The sequence below is a fragment of the Loxodonta africana genome, chromosome 5 (genome assembly GCF_030014295.1).
Source record: "Loxodonta africana isolate mLoxAfr1 chromosome 5, mLoxAfr1.hap2, whole genome shotgun sequence".
In the NCBI taxonomy this organism is placed as follows: Eukaryota; Metazoa; Chordata; class Mammalia; order Proboscidea; family Elephantidae; genus Loxodonta; species Loxodonta africana.
Genome location: NC_087346.1, coordinates 157,037,655 through 157,043,654, shown reverse-complemented (window position 1 = coordinate 157,043,654; position 6,000 = coordinate 157,037,655). Strand labels below are relative to the sequence as shown.

At 62.6% G+C, this 6,000-nt stretch overlaps 1 protein-coding gene across 3 annotated transcripts in view; it reads left to right on the top strand.

Moving 5' to 3' along the window:
• The first annotated feature begins 4,647 nt into the window (after positions 1–4,647).
• Positions 4,648–6,000, top strand: part of FAM53A (family with sequence similarity 53 member A) — a 57,673-nt gene continuing 56,320 nt past the window's right edge. The window contains exon 1 of one of the 3 annotated variants that reach the window (XM_064286133.1): positions 4,648–4,712. The gene's annotated coding sequence lies outside the window, so the exon portion shown is untranslated. Of the gene's footprint in view, positions 4,713–4,835; positions 5,808–6,000 lie in introns of those variants that run through there. The other 2 variants (XM_064286134.1, XM_064286132.1) reach the window with 2 other exon arrangements.

The window sequence follows — 6,000 nt, the reverse complement described above, 5'->3', positions numbered from 1 at the left end:
AAACGGCATGGGAGGGGCGCTGACCTCCTCTAACGTCACAAGAGGGAAGGAAAATCCAGGTCAACAGTCCAACACTGATTCCTGTGAGACGGAGGTTAGACGTGCCTCCTCTCTGTGCCACCTTCACGGATTCTGACAGCAGCCATCCCCTCCCACGGCACCCTCTACTTCTTTGCTGAGTTCGGAGAGTTCATTGCAGTGGCCACAGAGAACTCAGGACAGCGCTTCTGATGATGGGGTTTATTAGGGAAGTAACAGATTACAGCTGAAGTTCAGGAATGTTCAAGATAACAGTTTTTGCATCAGAACAGCCTCTTCCCAGCCGTGCCTGCAGGCACGCTTCTCTCTGGCTCCAGGCCTCTCCCCTGCTCAGGCAAATGTTACACAACTCTTTTAGCTCCCCCGATAAGTGCCCTGAGGCACCCCACTCCACTCCGCCAGTAAGCCTTGGCCCAAAGGTGCTCATCTCTAGCTCCACAAAGTGGTCAAAGGCACCCTCCTACTCCAGCAAGCCTCCTGCCCAAAGGCACTTAGCTTTCTTGCTCTGTGGGCCAGGAAGCCCAATGTGCGGTCTCTCGCTGGTCTCTTCTGCTGCCATTTCTCTGCCACTGCCGTCTTCCGTGTTACAGCTCTCTCTCTTTGTCTCTCTCTCTCTCTCGGTCTCCTCAGCACAGGGATCCTGGGTCCAAATGTTGCGCTCTGCTCTTGGGTCTTCTTCCTTGGTGGTGGTGAGATCCTCTCCTCTCACCTCTGGGATGGCTTATTTAAAGCCTAGTGGGGCGGCAAAACTCTGATCAAACCCCTCATTAGGGTTGTGTATGCTTCCTTAGTATGGTCCCACCTGATCATTTGGTGGGAGTTACAAAGAATATGGCTAGAAGGGCCATGTTAAGTAGTTCATTGCACCACAAGTTGTGCCCCCCCCCCAAAAAGGTATGTTGAAGTCCTAACACACCTATGAATGTGACCTTGTTTGGAAATAGGGTCTCTGAAGATGTTAGGAGTTAACACGAGATCACACCAGAGTAGGAAAAGAACCCATTGCTGCTGAGTCGATTCAGACTCATAAGGACCCTACAGGACAGAGTAGAACTGCCTCATAGGGTTTCCAAAACTGTAATCTTTACCAAAGCAGACTGCCACATCTGTCTTTCACAGAGCAGCTGGTGCGTTCGAACAGCTGACCTTTCAGTTAGCAGCCTGGTGGGAGAGCACTGCATCACCAAGACTCGCCCTCCCAGAGTGCTGACTTTATAAAAGAGAACAGAAACAGGGAGACGCCATGGGAAGATGCACGTACAAGCCAAGGGATGCCTGGGGCTACCAGAAGCTAGAGGAGACTGGAAGGATCTTCCCCTAGAGCGGTCAGAGAAAGCATGGCATGGCCCTGGCTCACACCCTTATTTCGGATTCCAGCCTCCAGAACTGTGAGACGACAAATTTCTGTTTTTATCAGCCACCCAGTTTGTGGCATTTTGTAATGATGGGAAGGAGCCTGGCCCTGCTGCTTTCTCCCACAGGCCCCCAGGTGTTCTAAGGCACCCCTGAACCCTGGCTCTCCCAGTGAAAGCCCTACCAGCCCTTGCAGTCTCTTTCAGCCCGCCAGCAGAGGCGCTGCCCCTGTCGTGTGCCTCTTCTGCTTGGTTCCTGGCCCCTTTGCCTGCCCAGGGTTATGGGGGTGCTTGGGAGCAGGGGTCCTGGGAGCAGGAGTCCTGGGAGCAGGGACGTATCTTCATAGGACCAGCTCACGGAGGACAGAGCACAGCACAGTGCCAAAGAGTGTGAATGCCACCAGCCACTCCTTATGTCACCTGGGTGGGACAAGTCCCTTCACTCTGAACCTCAGTTTCCACATCTGTGAAATGGGGACAATTCTAATACCTTCACACTGGCTAATCCACAGTTGTTAGGTGCCATCCTCACAACTTTTGCTATGTTTGAGCCCATTGTTGCGGCCACTGTGTCAGTCCTCTCGTTGAGAGTCTTCTTTCTCAACGACCCTCTACCAAGCATGATTTCCTTCTCCAGGGACTGGTCTCTTCTGATAACATGTCCAAAGTACACGAGACAAAGTCTTGCCATCCTTGCTTCTAAGGAGCATTTTGGCTGTACTGCTCAGTCCACAGTAAGGGCTCCATAAACAGCACTTTGATTGAGCACCTGGCCACATGGGCCGAACTGCCATGTGACATGACACCCACAGTGTTTGCAACACAACCTCTGTGCAGCATGAGAAGTGACCCTGCTCTCACCTGCCCAGACATGAGCTTGTAGACTCACCCAGCCACTTCCAGTCTGCAACTCCGTCCCTACAATCTGATGGCCAGGGTGGGGTTTGGAAACACTTTTTGGTTTTATGTGAGATAATCAAACCAAATAAGAGACATTATTTTAAAGGACACAGGCTCTACTGAAAGCCTTCAATAATTATGCAAATAAAGTTGAGAAGGACAGGTGGATATAATTTAAATACCCATAAGGCTTTTGACAAACAGGAAGGTAATCTTGTTAACTGAAGGTAGAAGGGGCTGGTCGTGGATCTAGATGGGCGAGGACAGCAAACCCAGCTGGGGGTGGGGTGGGGGCATCATGGGCAAAGCCCCTCCCTGGCTCAGGTGCCTCCCAGGAGTTGGGTCCTGGTCTGGCCTCTGCCTGCTCTGGTTCAGGCGGGGTGAGGCCTGGGTCCCAAAGCCGCTTGTCCTCAGATCACCTGGCCAGCCTCCCCTCACTGTGATGTGGGGATTAAAGGACAGCCAGGGCAGGTCCTCTGTGGCTTTTCAGGTCCCAACATGGAAACCATCCAGGCACCTGTATCCCAGCCACCTGGGAAGCCTGCCCCCAGCCCCCACTGCTGCTGGCCCTGCTTCCCCCACCAGCCACACTGGGGATTCTTGCATGTCTGGAATGGACGGAAGGTGACTCCTACTGGTTCTGGAGACCCCAACCCTGGACCCCAACCTTTACCCAGGGCCTTGACCTAGAGCCAAGAACCTGAACAGAGGTCCCAGCCTGACATCTGGAGCCCCATCCCCAGTGCCTCCACCACCCTTGTCCCCTTGGATGCCCTTGTGGCTCAAGCCCCACCCCCCTTTGGGACTCTCATGGAATGCCACTCTGAGTGACTCCGTTTCTATCTAAAATAGCCTCCCCCCTCCCCACAATGCTTATGCTGCCCAGCACCACCAGGCTAGCACCTGGCGCTCACCACGGGGTTGGTGTGTGACCCCTTCCCACCACCCGACCCAGAGCTCAGGGCTGGGGGACTGAATTGTGGGAACCCTGGACCACGCAGACTTTAAGCCTCTCAGCTCCAACTGCTTCTCTCCAGGGGCAGGGGCCATCTTCCTGCCTGTACCCTTTGAATAAACCAGCCACTCTGAAACTCCACGTCACTGATACACCAAACCCATGGATGAGCCCTCCTGGCCTGTGTGCTCCCCCTTTGCGGGGGGGGGGGGGTGGTAGTGAGTGTCTGCTGTGGAGGACAGGTGGAAGCTGGGGCTGGAGGGTGTCCGGCTGGGTCAGTCCGCCAGTCCTAGAAGGTGAGAGTCCAGGCCCCTCATCTCAACAGAGGGACACCCCCACCCCCAAGGATGGAAGGGTTGGGAGCGGGGGCAGGGACCCCTTCCTGGGAGTTTGTTAGAGACAGCCAAGGGGAACGCCTTTGCCTGGGAGTGTGGTCGGTAGCGTGGGCTGCCCACCCACGGACCTCGACCACGGCCATCACTGGAAGCCCAGTGAGAAGTCGGTCACGCTGCTCAGCTGTGCTCAGATGGAAAGTCCCGGCCCTGCCTTTGGCCACAGGGGCCTGTGTCGCTGTCCGCTCTGGGCCCCGCACGCCGTGCGCTTCTGGCACACCCCGCCTGCTGGTCTGCGTGAGACCCGACGGGGCGAGGGGCTGGCCAAGGTCACGCCGCGGGTCGGAGGCAGGGCTGGAGCCCTGGAGTCCGGCGGGCCAGGAGTCGGGAAGGGGAGGCGACGGCGGCGAGCCCCAGGGGCTCCGGGACCCGCGCCCCGCGCTCCCCAGCCTGGGCGCCCGCTCTGGCCCGAGAGCCGCCCTCCGGCCGCCACTGCCTAAGGCGGCAAGGACCTTCCGGGGACCTGGGGGCCGAGGTGTCCAAGGCAGTGGGGACCCTAAACGGCCCCGGGCGACAGCGGACAGACCCTGAGCGCCAGCCCGGAGAACACCAACCCTCTACACGCCGCCCCCGCCCCCGCCCCCGCCCCCGCCCCCGCCCCCGCCCCCGGCCGCCCACCCTCGCGGCCCCGCCTCCTTGGCGGGGGCGGGGCCACGTCCAGGGCACGCAAAGCGCGGTGGAGCGGCGGGGGCGGGGCCTGTCCGGGGGCGGGGCCCGACCTGGGGGCGGGGCCAGCTTCAGCGCACGCGCCGTTCGCCGTCTCCTGCCGCGGCCGCGCGCCGGGCTGGGCGGCAGAAGGCGGGGCGCGCGGTGGCCCCGCCCCCGGCCGGCGCGCGGGGCGGCTGAGGGGCAGCGGCAGGAGGTGGCTGCGGCCGCGCGGGGGCCGGCTGACGGGCGCGCGGCGGCGGCGGGGGCGTGGCGGCCAATGAGGGCGGCCGGAGGGGGCGGGGCGTCGCGCGGTTTTGTTCCGCCGGCCGAGGCGCCGCGCCTGTGCGGGAGGAGCGCGGCCTGCAGCGGCCGGGCCTCCTCGCTCCGCCGCGGTCGCGCCGCCATCGGCCGCCGCGCCGAGCTCAGGTACCGACCGCTGGCGGCCCCGCAAGGCGCGGGCTGCGCGCGTCCGTCTGTCCGTCTGTCCGCGCTCCCGGGAGGACGTGCGCGCGGCCGTGGGGTCCCGGGTGCACTTGGGCCGGACCCTGCCCTCCGCCGGCCCCGGACGCCCCCCCCGGCGGCGCGGCGGCCTCGCCTGTCAGCGGCCCAGTTTGAGGCCGTCGGAGCGCACGGGGCCGCCCGGTGCTTCAGGCCGTGGGCCACCCGGAGAGCCTGGCGGCCGCGGGGCAACAAGGGTGCGGGCTCCTGGGTCGCGACTCGGGGTTGGGACCCAGCGCCGCGCGGACGACCCCACTGGACCGGCCCCGGCCCCACGCACCCCGGGTCCCCAGTGCCCCCGAAGTTCCCGCGACCCTCGCGCACTTAGTGGGGTCCGCGTATCCCGAGCCCTCCACGCCCCCCGGGTCCCCCGACGCCCTGGCGCACCTCGGGTCTCCTGCGCACTCCAGCAGCCCGAACCCCCCGACGTCCCCGAGTTCCCCGCGCACCTCGAGCTTCCTGCGTCCCGCGGGCACCGGCACCCTGGACCCCCCCCGTGCCTTCTGCGCGTCCGACGCACCCTGACACTCCTAGGCCCCCGTGCACCCCGGGCCCCTGCGCATCCGGAGCCCCCTGATTCACCTGGGCCCCGCGCACCCCGGGCTCCCTGAGCACCCCGAGCCGCCTGCGCACCCCGAGCCTTCGGGCACCCGGCTGCGAAGGGCTGGCCGGCCGCGCCTAGGGCGCGCTGCCACTTGTTGAATCAACTCTCCGCGTCGGCCTTGGCGAGCCGGTGTCGCTGCAGCCGGCCGTGCGCGCCGCGGTGCCGAGCAGGACGGGCTGGAGCCGCCGCCGCCGCGGGTTCACGTGCTTGTCATTTCGGAGAGCGAGGAGGACGTTTGACGCGATCAAACGGCGCGCGGAGCCCAGGCGGGGACCGGGCGGCGTGCGGAGGGGCCCCGGCAGCCTGCGGCGGCCGCTGGGAGTGGACTCCGAAGCCGCCTTCCGTCCCCGCGTTAGCCTGGAGGCATAAGTCCGAACGACTTCCCGACTTCGCCGGGAACGGAGAAGGGAACGTGGGGTGTAGGTACCTCGTCTACTTTCCTTGATTTCTAGTTTGTTATTGCCTTACTTCGCAAACCCAAAGCCACTGCCTTGGAGTCAATTCTGACCCATAGCAGCCGGGTAGGACAGAGTAGGAATGCCCGTAGGGTTTCCAAGGTTGTAATCTTTATGGAAGCCGACTGGCCACATCTTTCTCCAGCAGAGCGGCTGG